This window comes from Lissotriton vulgaris, chromosome 3_2 (genome assembly GCF_964263255.1).
Source record: "Lissotriton vulgaris chromosome 3_2, aLisVul1.2, whole genome shotgun sequence".
NCBI lineage: Eukaryota > Metazoa > Chordata > Amphibia > Caudata > Salamandridae > Lissotriton > Lissotriton vulgaris.
The window spans coordinates 45,928,620-45,944,846 of NC_141690.1; positions in this window are offsets into that span (position 1 = coordinate 45,928,620).

A 16,227-nucleotide genomic window follows, 5' to 3' on the forward strand; every position below is an offset into this window, starting at 1 on the left:
ACATTCTAGAAAAGCATTGCATGAATAACAAGAGGTAGACTGTCTGTAAAGAAATAAAAGAGGCTATACAGTAAAAGAATGAAAAGGCAACAATAATAAAATCAGTTAAAAGGTAAAGTATTTAGGAACAATAAGGTCAATCAGGGAGGTTTTGAGACTTCTTGCAGAATAGGTGATAAATGGAATGATTTTTTAGCACAAGCATCAAGGTGTAATGTTATAGGAAGCAATAAATTGGTGCGTTTCATTGTCATATGAAGAGGAAAAACAAAGGCAGTATCTAGCCTATGATTATGACAAACATTATACCACCATGCTTTGAAAGAGATGTTTGTAAAATTCTTCCAATTAACAGTAATTTGTTGGAATGCAACCTCTATCAATAAATCAATGATTCGCACATCAAAAGTAACATGATCCCAACAAGGAGAAAGACTGCCTAAAAAAATGTGGGTAAAAGAAAAAGGAATTTGAGTGTGAAAGATATCATTGATTTGGGACCAAATTTGTTTCCAGAAATCATGAATGACATTGCAAGAAAAGAGCATTTGGAATAGAGATGTATTGGGTGAAGAACTGGACCAACAGAGGTCAGGGACAGAAGAGAATTTCTTACTAAGCAAATGTGGTGTAAAAAGAAGTCTATTGTAGATGAAAAATAGTGTCTGTGTTAAAGTAGCAGATCTAGAGGATTTGAGAATCTTGGTCCATAACTTGTCCCACAAAGGAATGGGCCAAGAGGTGGCAAAGTCGCCATCCCATTGTTCCTCAACCTTAGACTTTGGGCGAGGAGAAGGTATGGCACGAAGAACTGTGTAAATGAGGGAGGCTTTGGAGGGGGCAGTTAATAAGGAGTGTAGTTGTGAGACAGGGTTAGGAGATGTAGAGCGATTGTGAGAATGATGGATATGGGAATAAGTAGACATAACCGCTTCTTTAAGTGTGAGATATTTACGGGCCAAGGAAGTGGTAAGATTAAAAGATTGGCGTAGTGTTAAAAAGGGTAAAAAAGTGGAGTAAGAAAAGAGTTGAGAAACCCAAATTAAACCCTTCTGCCTCCAAGATATCCAATAAAAAGATTTGTTATTGATAAGGAGACTCTTATAATGCCAAATGGTATTCGATAAAAAATCATCAACGGAGGAGGGAGGGGCTGGAGAGGAGGCTAAGAGTAGCTTGACAGTAAATTTGTGTATGGGAATGGATGATAGCTGTGGTTTACGAGAAAAAGATAGAAATTCAGCAAAAGTAAAGGGGGAGAGAAAGAGACATTCTGCCGTAACCCATAAAGGGTCTTGTAGCCAAAAGGAGGCCTGGCGCAGAAGGAAGGCCTTGTGATAGGTAGGAAAGTCAGGGAAGTTGACACCACCCTCTGATTTAGGACGTGTTAATCTAAGGAGAGACACACGCAATTTTTTGCCCAACCAAAGAAAAGAAGAAATAATGGTGTTAATCTTCTTAAAGAACTTCATGGGAATGGGAACCGGAATATTGGAAATAGTATACAGGACAATTGGGGATAACATCATTTTAACGGTATCAAGGCGCCCCCACCATGAAAGATAGAGTGGGTGCCATCTGGTGGTAAGCTCAGAGAGTTTCTGGGTGCATTTGTTGAGACAAAGTGAGACCATGTCTGCAATGGAGGGAGTGACATGTAATCCTAGGTATTTGATGTGAGAGGGACTCCAGGTGAAATTAGAGGCAGCAAAATCAGTTTTAAAGGTATATTTTGTGAGAGGTAGAATTTCGCATTTATCATTGTTCGGCTTGTAGCCAGAAATCTGTGAGTACTCACGCACTTCAGTAAGGAAAGCGGGAATAGAGTCAGTAGGGTTGGAGATAAAGAGTAAAATGTCATCTGCATAGGCAGCAAGTTTGAAGTGAGAATGTGACGTTTGGAAGCCCTGTATGTTAGGATTTTGTCTAAGTTTGGAAAGAAAGGGTTCCAAAGCTAAATTAAAGAGAAATGGGGATAGAGGACATCCTTGCCGTACACCTCTGCCCAAATCAAAAAAAGAGGAAACCAGACCATTTGCACAGACCGCGCTGCTCTGGGATTGGAGTAAAAAAAGGAAATTAAGGATATAAACTTTGGGCCAAAACCAAACCATTTAAGGGCAGAAAAAAGGTAGGTCCATTCTACCCTATCAAACGCTTTCTCTGCGTCTAAGGTAATAGCCGCCAGAGAATTTTGAAAGCGTGGGGATTTAGATAAAACATTAAAAAGAAGCCTGGTGTTGTCAGTAATAAAGCGTCCCTTAACAAATGCTGATTGCCAGGGGCCGAGTAAGTCAGGTAAAAAGGGGTCTAATCGAGTTGCAAGTGATTTAGCATAGATCTTATAATTAATGTTGACGAGGGTGATTGGTCTATAATTTTTACAATATCGAGTATCTTTCCCTTCCTTAGGGATAATACAAATATGAGCATCAGAAAAGGTACCCGAAGAGCTGCCAAGGGTAACAAATGAATCTATGAGGGAATGTAATTTAGGCATTAGCAATTTGGAAAATGAAGACAAAATTCAACAGTGAACCCATCAGGTCCAGGAGCTTTATCTTTTTTGAGAGATTGGAGAACGGAAAGTAATTCATCTTGGGAAAGTCCAATTCCAAAGAGGCTAACTCAATAGGGAAATGGTCTGGTTGATGAATAGAAGAGAAAAAATTAGAAAGAGATTGGGGAGTGGGATGAGTTTCTGAGGGGTGAAGGGCAGAGTAGAAATGGGAGAATTCATCTAGAATATCATTGTCTTTATGTTTAAGAACAGCATTATCATCAAATACAGATTCAATGTTCAACTTATTGTATTTTGAAGTAATTAGCCAGAATTGTCCCGCTTTATTTTTTCCATCATAAAATTTCGAACTAGATTTCAATAGGTAGAGAGAAGCGTCTTCTTTGGATTTTTTTGTTAAATTTCAACTTGGCGTCAATAAGTGCTGTCAAGCTTTCCTTCGAGTGAGAGGTATAGTAGGAGTGCTCCAAACCCTTAATTTTTTGGAGAAGATCGCTAGTATGCTTACAAGCGGTCTTCCGTTTCTTAGCCACATAATTGATGATGAAATCCCTAGCTGTGGCCTTGAATACATCCCAAATAGTGTGGGTAGGAATAGAAGGGGTATCATTAATGGCAAAATATTCGTTGAAAAAATCAGTGAAGGAGGTGGTAAATTTAGGATCCAAAAGCAAAGAATTGTTGAAACGCCACCTCTTAGGCCAAATGACCTTGGGTAGGATATCAATATTATTAGAGACTGGGGCATGATCAGACAAGAGGATAGGGCCACTTTCTGCACGGGTGAGAGATTGTGAAAGATGAGGGGAAACAAAAATGTAATCAATACGTGATTGGGAATGGTGAGAAGGGGAATAAAAGGTAAACTCTTTTGGTCGTCGGATTACATAAACGCCAAGCATCAATAAGTTTATGCTGCGATGACTGCTTGAGTAAAAAGTTTATGAGGCTTGTTCGGAATGAAGGAAGCTTTAGAGTGTTGGTCCAAAAAAGGATCAAGAGGCTGATTATAGTTTCCTGCCATAATGAAATTATCATCAATGTAATTGGTGATGCGAGTAGCCTTCTCGCGCCAAAAAATTGGGTCACCGCCCGTGGGAGCGTAAACATTTAGAAGAGAGAGTGCAACACCCCTTAAGGAAAGCTTGACATATAACCATCTACCATCAGTATCAGATTCATTAGCCAGCAGGGAATAAGAAAGAGATTTACGAATTAGAATAACAACACCATTGCGCTTACCATTTACAGGAGCAAAACACACCTCTCCCACCCAACTTCTCTTAAGCTTAACAGATTCTGCTTCAGACAAATGAGTTTCTTGTAGGAAAGCAAAGTACACATTCAATTTGGAAAGGAGAGAAAGAATTCTTTGTTTCTTAATGGGAGAGTTAGGACCTTTAATGTTCCATGAAATGATACGTACTGACATTAAAAACAATAAGATAAAGGATAGCAAATACAATAAGAAAAAACCTCAGGCTAGAAAAAAACAAGAAGAGATAAAAAGAGGAAAAGTAGAAACAAGAAGTTAGATAAAATATATGTACTAACATACATCATGTAGCAAGACAGAATATAGAAGTCAAGAGAAAAGAAAAGTCTTGATTTGGTTAGGAGAAAAACGAAGAAGTGACGAACCATGCCTACAATACGAGATAAAGTAATGAAGTAAGGAGAACCATGAGAGTAAGCAGAAAGGAAAAGAAGGAATGACACCTGACTGAGAAATACTGAAAAACGAGGAGGAAAGGGGAAAGCCTAAGCACAACCAAGAAGAGGATGGGAGGTATAACAATGGAGAAAAAGACATACTTACAGTTGAGGGAGGACGGGGGTATACGACCAGGAACAATACCAGGAGATTAGGAGGAAGGGAGGGAGGGATGAAGCCACATCAGGCAAGGCAAGACTTCAGGGCAGAACGTGGACGACTGGGAGAGCACCACTAAATACAGGGTAAAATCTACGGATGATAAGGAAGGGTGGATATTAGAAAAAACAAAAGGTATGTAATAAATGCAAAACAACGAGTAACAATGAATGATACAACAAGTGTAAGATAGGAAATGCATTAAACATAAACAACAAACAATGAGTTCAAACAAATATTGGCCGCAATATTCAAGTAGGGAATGAAGATGAAGATCCAGAAATATCCATATCAGAGGATCCGCATGAGTTCAGGAAACTTCGAAGGGCGTTTCATAGGTCGTCGTCTTGTTGTTATAAGTAACCCTAAAAAGGCACGGATGAAAGAGGCCATACCGGGCCCCAATGGAGCGGAGCTCAGGTCGCATGTCCAGGAAAGCCTTGCGTCAGTTAGCAGTGGCCTTGGCATAGTCCTGCGCGAAAAATAGGGAAGAACCAGACCATGTGAGATGAGGAAAGGCCCTAGCTGCCGACAAGACCTTTAGAAGGTCTGTATATTCCAGGAAGTAGATGATGACTCCTCTCCGCCTAGGTGAAGGTGAGGTGGAGGAGGAAGGTCGGCCAAGTCTATGAGCGCATTGAATATTGAGCACTGTGCCCTCTGGAAGTTGCAGAAGCTTGGGGAGGAATGACTTGAAGAAGGCAATGGGGTCGTTCCCCTCGCTTCCTTCCCCCAGGCCGTAGATACGCAAATTATTGCATCGATTGCGGTTTTCAAGGTCTTCGACTTGACGATGAAGAGAGGAAGCTTGTGACGACAGGTAAGAAACCTTGGCAGATGATTCTTGAAGAGAAGAGACACTTTGCTCCACTGAGGTGACTCTGGTATCCATGCTCGACCAATTATCTGTTAAAACCTGAAGTTTGGCGGTGTTCTCCTACAGAAAAGGACGAACAGCCCTGATTTCCTCCAATAATAACTCCACAGAAACCGGAGTTAAAGGCTTGGGCGGGAAAGGAGGGTCTTTCTTCAACCTCTTGGCATTGGTTGTAGAGCTAGAAGGCTGCCTATTTCCGCCCATGAAGCAGAAATAATATATAGCAGAGGAAAGGAGCGTGGATGGAAGGAGGCAGAGTTAATATGCGAACTTGTCCAAGAAAGAGGCCAAAAAAGGTTAAAGGAGCATAAAAAAAAGTGGAGCTATGAGGAGAAGTAGATCGAAACTCCAATGCTTAAAATGGCCGTCACTGCTGAAGAGAAGGAAGTCTCTGTGAACGTCATGAAGGCAAAGAAGGGCAACAGTGCTACAGAAAAATAAAATGATGGGCCAAGGTGCGAGAGATAGTCATTATTTGGCCTTTAAAAATGATTAAAGGAGATAGGATAGTCCGTGGGCAAAGAGGAGAGCAAAATCATCATGCTGACGCGAGGAGGAGAAGAGAACAAACTGGTGGCCGCGGCCATTGGAGAGCCGCGACCGGACTTACACCACCAAATTCAGAGTCTAGACTGCTTCAAAAGTCAGCACTATACTTTGCTCTCTCGACATGAGCGGTGACGTCTTTCTACTATTATGATACGCAATTTGCGTTAGATTACGTACACGCGTGCAGCGCCTGTCCATATGACCAACGTGGTCAAGCCACAATTAGTTTGCAGATTCGTGCGGCATCACCACGGACCCCCTGGTTTGATTGAAGGCGGCTTCTTGAAAGCAGGTATTCTGTTGACAATTGAGCCCGTTAGTTTAACGTAGCGCTACAGCCACACATTATGTGAACCGCCAATTTATTGCTCCTTTTCTTCGTTTTAGACATCACCGACCGCGGCTGCGGCAACCTCAGATGTAGTCTTACCTTTCCCAGATATGTATCCACAACGTTACCTAAAGTGAGTGCTTACTACTGCGGCCACCCTTATAGTCTCACTAATTAGCAATACCTTCTATCTCAACCCCCTTACAATATTGCTCCCTCCGTGTTTTTATATTGCTATATGCAGTTATGACTGACCTATGCGGCAGCTCTGATCTACCTGAATCATATCCCTATGATTTGACATCGACACTACCAGTCATGAGTACATTCCTATAATTAATTTTAATCTTTAGCATGACTTGCTCCCCCTAAATAGTGTCAACAATGCCCGTCATCTTTTAATAGGTTACAGATTGTTACTCCTCACTTTATGGAGCCAGACGGCCCATTTCCAGTGATGATTCTCTCACAGTAAATATCTTTTGGCACCCCGTATTCTTATAATTCACTTCCCACGCTCATTAGTTTTTATACTCATTGCTTTTTATTGTTTTAGGATACCGGAAGCCCCTCCCCTTCCTGTAACTGTCCTGATGAAGACCCCGCTCTAAGGTCCCATGGTCACCTAGCACCACGTTTGGGGTCGAAACTTCAACTTTTCCCTTCCCCCTTACCAGCTTACGCCATCCCAAATTGAGGACATATATTGATGCGCAATGAGCATGGTCTTGTCAGAATTTTTATTGGACATTTATTTCCTCTGACTGTTGGCCCTTTGATAATGCCAACAAGGAATAATCATCGTGAAGCTAAAGACTAGCCTCTCCCTTCTTGTTCACATAGGACATTTTGCACGTACCTTGTCTTCACTTGCACTTCAGTACTCTCTCACACCTTGGGGCACGAATGTCACTATATCTAACTATGCTAATGATATATGCCTTGTTTCTCTTTACCGATTGTGCTTAAATAACAGTGTGCCTACTTCATACAATTGTTATGTGTGTATTTACATGTATGATTATTTAATTTTTCCTTTGCCATATAGACTGTATACTGGGACCCCCTTTTATACGTACCTAGCTCCAATGAGGGAACCCTTGTGTCATAATGCAAAGATGTCTGCATTGTGGTCAGGATAGGTTTCAGCCAGGAAAGTGCGCCTTCCTGCACACAAATACTGAAACAAATAATGAGGAGAAATAAAGATATTTCTCCTTTTTATGCCAGTCTCGGCTAGGCATACCATTTTTGCGCAAACCCACATTTATAAATCTTTGTAAATATGAGTTTGTTTCAAAATACATGGGTGGATGCACAGGAACACCCACGCACCACTCACGTAAAGCCTACCTGTCTCAAGGTAGCGCACAGCAGAGCTATGCACTACATTATTAGGATTTAATAGCCAGCCAAAGACATATAAATCGAGATTCACGTGGCTTTTTAAATCCCAAAATGGCTGTGAGAGAACCCGGACCAAAATCTTAGTAAATCTGTGTCTTAAATTTGCAATCTTGATTGGGGGATTAGATTGTGTGCCCTTTAAAGCTTTGACTGCTATATGGCCTTTCTGCAAGTTTATTAACTAAAAGATATTATGGATTTGAGCTTGTCTAAACCTGAAAATTGATGCTGAAGTTTCTTTTACTTTTATGAGACAGCTCTGCAAAACCACTGTAAAGTTTCAGCGCAAATTAGCATGCATTAACTCACCCCTAAGGAAGAAGACCTGGGGCCTTTTTATTAAAGTGCCCTGGGGCACAACGGGAATATGCGCCCACCTTGCGTGCTGCAGAGCACTTTGGTATAACAGAAAGGGCTGCAAATGCTTGTGCAGCCCTTTCTGTAATACAGATAGTGCGGGCGCACATATAGCGCCAGCGCTATCACCATAGTGTGTTCCGTCATTTGCATGGGGGCATGGCTCCATACAAATGAGGGAATCCCTTTGTCTCTGCACCTGCGCCTTATTATAGACACAGCTGCAGAGGCAAAGAAACTGTCAATAAGCGTGCTGACAGTGCTCCACTGAAAAGGTGGAGCACTGTCAGTGAGCCTCCTGATGGCAGCCCTCTGGAAAGGGTAAGGGGTCCTAATGACCGCCCTGACATCCCCTTGCAGGCGGATGCATTCACTCACTGCTCCCACCTGCAAGGGAATCTCTCTCCCCTCTTAAAAGTACAAGCAGGTTGCCACCTGCACAGTGAAACACAAAGCGGTTGCCAAAGAAGCTCCATATTTCACTTGAATACTCTCCCCCAGACAGGACAATTTTGCAGCTTCCTTGGGGCAGAGCATTTAATGTAACAGGGTGCCATTTTCCTGTTTGTACCTGGTGCACCTGTTTTAAGGTGCGCCTTGGCTCAAACTTAGAAAGTGCACCCTATGTATAATAGGGCCCCTGCTGTGCTTTACGGTTACAACAGTTATCCAGAGAGCTAGGCATTATTATGTTGTCAATTTGCTAAATGTTAGTCTTACTTATTCACACAGAACTAAAATAATAAATCCTGAGTCAAGAAGAAAATACATATATTTTTACAGAAAACATTGGTCTCATCATGTTTGGAATGCCCCAGCCTACAGCAGAAATTTGAAGACGGAATTACAAAAAGAACAGTGGTTAGGAGGAAAAGGAAAATTGAGTTAGTCGCAAAGACTGAACATGCACATCATCTCACCTGTTACTGTGTCAAGTGCAAAAAGTACACCCAGTAGTTTTGCATTGCCAAAAAATATATCTCCTTTTGTTTTTTAGTTCTTATGCCATTTTGCAGCACATATATGATTCTATTGACGATGTCAGGAAAAGTCCTGGTGGATAGTGGTGCTCAGACAGTGCTTTTTAATTTAAAACTTAATTCCTTTTATGTGCTTTCAATCCTTTCATCCTGGCATTCTGTTCAGCCAGAAAGACTGCGTGCAGAACGCACCTGCACCCAGAGAGTTAATTAAACAATCATTGGCAAAGTCAATATATCTGGCTTGTATTTTCAGTCATAAGCCAGACCTATTGGCTATGCTAAGGACTGGGAATGCTGAATGTGTATTTCAGCTGTGGCCTCGTGACAAGAACAGGGTAGTTGTCAGCACTCTGAATCTTATCAATTGCCTGGTGGCTAAATGTGGTTGCTGCAGATCCCAAAATGTCTTTCTCTAATGAGGACCTTTAGAGGATCAGGCCTTCGCCGTGCAATTAATGTTCTCGGGTAGAGTGATACAATGCGTTTTGCAATGAAAATAACATAGAAAAATGGGTTGCTTGTTATAAACAATGCATGTATGCAATATAGAATTGAATATGACAAAATGTGTAATGATTAAGTGTACGTTTCAGATATAAAATACATTGCACTGGATCCGCTTTCTAGGATTCGTAGTGATTCATCCAAAAGCAACAGTTTCAGTTGAGATGTGAATACTCTGAGATGACCCAAGATGCGATTAATGCGGTCTCAAGGCAAGGGTTGAAAGGCTCTGACTCAAAGTATATGAATTTTACAATTAATAGGACTTGAAGACAGATGTGCTGTAAAAAAAGGTCTAAAAAGTGGCATGCTTGACAAAATGCTTGCATCAATCACAGCAGATGAGTGCAAAACACAGACTAGACTCCTTTGAGGTGAAAGGCGTGGCAGCAGAGTCATGACAGTACAGAAGAAAATCTGAGTTTCCACACTCCTAAAGCATATTTATTACACAGCTCCTGGATACCCTCATGGTTGATAAGCCACCTAACATAATATAACATAACAAACATAACATAACACAATGATTCCTCCAGATACTCTAGTGCTGCAGCAGAGAAGATAGAAAGGCACTGAACACAAGGTAGAACGTTTTTTTTATCAAATGTATTTTTATTGAGTTCCACAAAGCGATACCATACATGCATTGAACGAAATGAGCAAAGCTACAGCACCCGCCCCAAGGGCGTTACACCTCTCAACCGTCCATCTGTCCAACAGGGGGTAACCAGGTGTCCATGTATGCTCGTATGGTGGTAGACAAAGCCCGCAATGTCCGCAAGAACTCTTTTCCACCAACCTCTCCAGAATCCCCACCCGCCCCATCCTACCCCAACCGTATCCAACCCTCGACCCCTACCAACCCTCCCCACCATCCCCACTCGGTGTGTTCCTTGGAGCGCCTAGAGGTGACGATACGGGGTTCAGGCTAAACATTGTGTTCTGCTCTGGTCGTCTCTTCGCGGAATCCCTCCGCCAGTTTCAGAACCCTGAGATACTTCGGACAGGTGAGCTCCGTGAATTCTTGGGAAAGCAGGGAGATGAGTGGCTGCCATACTTCTCTAAATGTTTCTGATGTCTGTGTGAGCGAGGCTTGTATCTGTTCCATCCCCATGATATACCATAATCTGTGTAGCCACCCCATGTGAGTGGGCTTCCTTGTGGTCCCCCATAATGACAGGATGTGTTGGGTCACTGCCCCCATCGCCAATCCCATCTGTTTCCCCCGTATTGATTTGAGTGGGAACATCAGTCTGTTGGGGAGCCCCAGGATCGCATAAGCAGGGAAACGGGGAATGTCGGTGTCGAAGTGGGTATCTATGTCCTTAAGCACTACCTCCCAATATTCCTGTACCTCGGTGCACTCCCATAGAATGTGCAGCATGGTCCCCGTATGTCCACACCCTCTCCAGCATTTGGGGTCTTTGCTCGGGTTCCACTGGTGTAGGCGTTCCGGAGGCAAATGCCAATAATAGGCGATCTTCACTGCCGCCTCTTTGCTAGCTGTGTTCCTGGCCGTGTGGTGAGCCTGGTAGTATATGTCATGCCATTCTTTGTCAGAGAGAGTTCGCCCTAGTTCCTTCTCCCATCGTTTCTGCCCGGCGGATCTCCCGGTAGGAGGAGGCGGGGACAGCATTAGATACAGTTCTGTGATGGACCGTGAGTCCGATGTTTTAGTCATGATCCACCATTCATAGGGGGTGAGAGGACGACTGGCCAGAGGCGCCACGTCGGCGTGCGTCAGCCAATGCCTAAGTTGGAAGTATTGGTAGCGGTGCGCTTATCAAGTGTGTAGTCCGCTGTCACTATGTCCCATGTCAAAAAGCCCTCTGTATCAAACAAGTGGCCTGCGGAGCGGCACTCAGACTGTCGCCACTGGGGGAACGAGCCCGGTGGTCTGCCCTGGGGGAACGCCGGGTTATCTAACAGAGATCTCATAGGGGAGGGAAAAGTCGTCAGGCCCCTCGGAACCGCAGTTGCGTCCCATACTTGTAGAAGAGTCCCGGTGATAGGGGATTTCTTGAGGTATGTCGGTCTGTCGGGTCGTGCCAGAAAGGGGACCTTCCAGAGGGGCAGGCCCGCCATGGCCCTGTCCTGAAATAACCAATGCTTTTCTGAAGTCGGCATGGACCACTCCAGAAGGAATCTGAGCTGTGCTGCCTGAAAGTAGCGCCGCAAGTCTGGGACACCTAAGCCCCCCTCAGCCGTTACCCTCGTGACCAAGTCGCGCCGCATCCTGGACCTCTTGTTAGCCCACACATAGTGGTTTAGGATGTCCTGCAGTTTCTTCAGCATCCCCAGTGGGGGGGTGACTGGGATAGTGTGGAATAGGAAGAGGATCTTCGGCAGAAGGGACATTTTGATGGCTGCCACCCGTCCCAGCCACGAGAGCGGCTGTTGTTTCCACCTCGCTATGTCCCCCTGAATGCGTGACAAGAGTTTAGTGTAGTTAAGGTCGACCGTCTGAGCAGTCGCTGGCGTCAGGTCTATCCCCAGGTACTGTATTGTGGTGCTGACCTCGAGTCCCCCTATGTGCAGCGATTCTCTGTTAGCCGGCCGGGTGTTGCTACCTAGCGGGAGGACAACAGACTTTTGTACATTCATTTTGAAGCCCGACACCGCCCGAACGCTTTCATTTCTGACAGGAAGGCCGGTAAGGAAACCCTCGGACTATCCACCGCCACAAGGATGTCGTCCGCGTACAGGCTCAGAGTCTGCGCCATTCCCCCAAACCTGATCCCCGTGATGGTGCTATTGTCCCGAACACGCTGGGCAAAAGGCTCAATGTAGAGAGCGAACAGGAGCGGCGAGAGCGGGCAGCCCTGCCGCGTGCCTCTTTGGATGTCGAATGGCTTGGAGCTAACCCCATTTACTTTGATTGTCGCCCTTGGTGACGTATAGCAACCTGCCACCCAGGAGTGGAAGCGGGGACCCACGGCGAATTTCGTCAGCGTGTGGTCTAGAATCTCCAGTCCACCCTGTCGAACGCCTTCTCGGCGTCGACCGAAAGTAGTGCTGCATCAGAGGCATTGAAATTAGCTTTGTCTATGACATGCATTATGCGTTTAGTGTTGTCCGCGCACTGCCGGGAGGGGACGAAGCCTGCCTGGTCTGGTTCGATGATGCCTGGCAAGCAGGGGCCCAGCCGAGAGGCCAAAATGCCCGTGAAGAGCTTGAGGTCGAGATTGAGGAGTGATATCGGCCGGTACGCCGCACATCACGAAGGGTCTTTGCCCGGCTTTGGCAGGACAATGACCTCTGCCTCTAGCATCTCCTTCGGGATTGAGCCCGGGCCCCCAAAAGAGTTAAATAGTTTTGTAAGGACCGGCGCCAAGAGAGAGCAAAAGGTCTTGTAAAAGCCCGTGGAGAAGCCATCTGGGCCCGGGGCTTTCAAGGGCTTGAGTCGGGCAATGGCTGATATAACTTCCTCCAGGCGGAAAGGGGCATCTAACGCATTGGCGTTCGTTTCATTGAGAGCGGTGACATCCATGGTCTCCAAGTAGGCCCTCCCCGCCTCTTCCCCCAGGGCCGGGTCCGCAGCATAGAGCTGTGCATAGAAGGCTCGAAATGCCTCCGCTATGCGGTCGTCCTCTCGGTCTTCGTCGCCGTTGTCTCCCCCTACATAGTACGTGTGATGGAGGCGGAGCACCGCATATTCTGCCCTGTCCAGGTCCAGACTCGCCAGTTGTGCCCTGGCCGCTTTCAATTTGCCCCAGATCCGGGGGGCGCCCGTCCGGCAGTGAACCCGCTCCAGCTCCAGCACCTGTGTCTCTAGTTCCCGCCTCCGTTCCTTTCGCTCCTTATTATCCGCTGCCGCTATTGCCATGATGTCGCCCCTAATGACCGCCTTGAGCGCCCCCCACAGTGTCGCCTGGGCCACCTCCCCGGTGTCGTTTTGGTCCAGGTAACTGGTGATGCTTTGGGACAGTTGTTGTACCACCCCCTTGCGGGAGAGCAGGCTTTCTCTGAGTCGCCACCTGCCCCTGTGTGGAGGTGTGCGCGGGACTGTCAGTTGGAGGACTACCGCTTCGTGGTCTGAAAGCGCCGCTGGTGTAATGTCTATGTCCTGAATCATGGGGATCATGTCTGTAGAGCCCAGAAAGTGGTCTATCCTGGCGTATGTGTGGTGCACATGTGAATAAAAGGTGTAACCCGGGGCGGTATGATGCAATTCCCGCCAAATGTCAATCATCCCTCAGCCACTGCCTCCCCGTCGCCGAGAGTGCCCCCATGTCCCCAAGCCTCTTCCCGGACCTATCCATCTCATTGTCCATGACCAGATTTATGTCCCCTCCTACCAGAACAAGCCTCACGTCTCCCGACAGCGCCTCGGACAGCGCCCCTCTCAAAAAGGCCTCCTGTTTAGTGTTGGGTGCGTAGATAGAGCCTAATGTGAAGGAAGAAGGGCCTATATGAACTGTGTGCGCAAGGAGTCTGCCCTTGATCTCAGCCACCCTGCTCCCCACCCGCCCTCTAAAATACCTGGCTACTAGTATAGCTACTCCCGCTTTTTTCTCAGTGGTTGTGGAGTAAAATTGATGGGGGAAAGCTCTGGCTTTCATGCGGTGCCAGTCTTTTGCTAGCAGGTGTGTCTCTTGTAACAGACAAATTTCCGCCCCAGAGCGTTCGAGGAATGAGAGAACTGCCCTCCTTTTGATGGGATTATTAAGTCCCTTCACATTAAGGGAGAGGATACGAATGCTGTCAACTGCCATGGGAGTACGAGCGTTCTGCCTGCACTAGACTTAACCCCGAGCCACTCCTCCCCAGGACTTCTGTCATTAGTTCGAATGAACACACCGAGTTCCCTTCCCCGTGCCCGCCCTAACCCCAACTCCCCCTTCAACGTTTGCCCTCGTCCCCCCCCAACAGGTGAACATAGTCCCAGGCCAATCATTTGACAGTCTAGGCCTGTGGTAAATGAGTCAATGGAAGGGTGTGTGGCCGTGGCGGCTCTTGGCCCCCAGACCCTCCCCCCGACCAGGAGTCAAAACTTAGCTGATGGCGACCGTCGCTGAAGTCGTCTCATGAGTCTGCACCAGTGACTTTGGATACTACTTGGATCGCTGTGGCCTGTTCCTGAGCCACTGTTTCGGGGTTGGGTTTAAGAGTCTTCTTCTGCTGCCTGCCTCGTCGCACTTTCTGCCAGCCTTCCCCTGTCGTCCGAGGGGAGCCAGACGCATTCCCAGAAGACCGCCCCTCGTCCATATCGTCTTGTAGCGGCTCCTCATATGGGATGTCCAATACAGCACAGGTGTCGCGTAAGGAGGGCAGCTGGTGCAGGGTGCCATTCCACTTAAAGATGAGACGGAAAGGGTGCCCCCAGGAGTAGGAGACCCCCTCCTTGTGTAGGAAGGCGGTTGCAACCCTAAATGACCTCCGTTTCTGTAGGGTGATCGCCGACAAGTCCTGGAAAAGCTCCACGGTATGGTCCTGGAAACGAAGGGGCTGCTTGAGACGTGCCGCCTTCAGTATGCGCTCCTTTAGGGGATAGTCCGGCAAGAAGGCCAAGATATCCTGTGGGGGGCCCTGGGTCCGGCGGGCCAGGCCCACCCGATGGGCTCTGTCAATGCGAATCACAAAGTCATCATCCTCGCCCAGCACCATCCGGAAGAGCGCTTGTAGGTACCCTGCCACGTCGTCTCCCTCTGCCTTGGGTGGCACATTCCGGACGCGGATGTTATTACGTCTGGAGCGGTTCTCCAGGTCCTCCGTGTGGGACTGGAGGTCTGTCTGCTGGTCGTGGAGGCGAATGATCTCCTGCCGGAGGAGTTCTATTTCTTCACTTCTGGCTTGACCTGAGAGTTCGTTGGAAGCCACTCTCTCCCCCAGATCGTCGACATCTCGCCTGAGTTCTTTGTACTCCCCGGTCATTTCCTGCCGGAATGTTTGGATGTCTTCCTTAAGGGAGGTGAAGAAGGCCTCCATGAATGCCTTGGTCGCCGGAGTCTCGCCTTCTGTGTGGTCCTTCCCCTTGGGGGGGGCACCGGGGCCGGCTTGTCTGGGCTTTTGTCGCCCTTGGAGGATCCCTTGACCAGCATATCAGAGATGGTGCGGTTCCCCTTGCGGTTGTGGGACGCCATAGTGTTCCTAGTCCCGGCTGGAGGCCTCAGTTGGGTCATAATTCCTGGTAAGACTGCAGAATTCCTCGGCGTGCTTGGGCCGGTTGAGGGGGGGACGGCCCGGGCACACCCAGCGCCTCAGTTCCGCGCCCTGACCGTCTCCGTGCCCTCCGTGCCTCGGCTGAGGGGCCTCGCGTTGCAGCCCCCACCTGTGTGCTGTGCAGGTCGTGGCGCACGTGGTCGAATCCCAGGCTTCTGCCGACCCGCCCGGGCCGCCACCTCCAAGGGCCCGTTGCCCCTGTGGTTCGTCGCCTCCTCGAGGTCTTCCCGTAGGCCCTGCTGTGGCCCGGCTGGGTGCCTCGTGCGTCCCCTGTCGGGACCTCTGCGTCACACATCCCTGGCTCCAGGTGCCCCTATGCCCTAGGCTGAGCCGATTGCTCCGCTGCCAGCCATGGCCCAGGTCCCTTTCGGCCCCGTCGGTGGTCCGCTCTCTCACTCCTCCTCCGAGGGGCCTCTGTCCCCCTCTTGCACCTTTTTGCAGTTCCCTTGTGAGGTGCCGGGCGCTGCCACGGGCGAGGTCACTCCGTGTGGGGCCACGTGGGGCCACGTGAGGACACCTTTCGTGGGGTGCTTCTCCCCTGTCAGAGGTGGGGGGCTCCCGGGCCTCTTCCTGGCCACTTACTGTTCACTTTGCTCCTCCACGCCCAAATCGCCAAGGCCCCACTGCTGCCCGGTGTCTTCAGCCCTCTACCTGGGCCTTGTT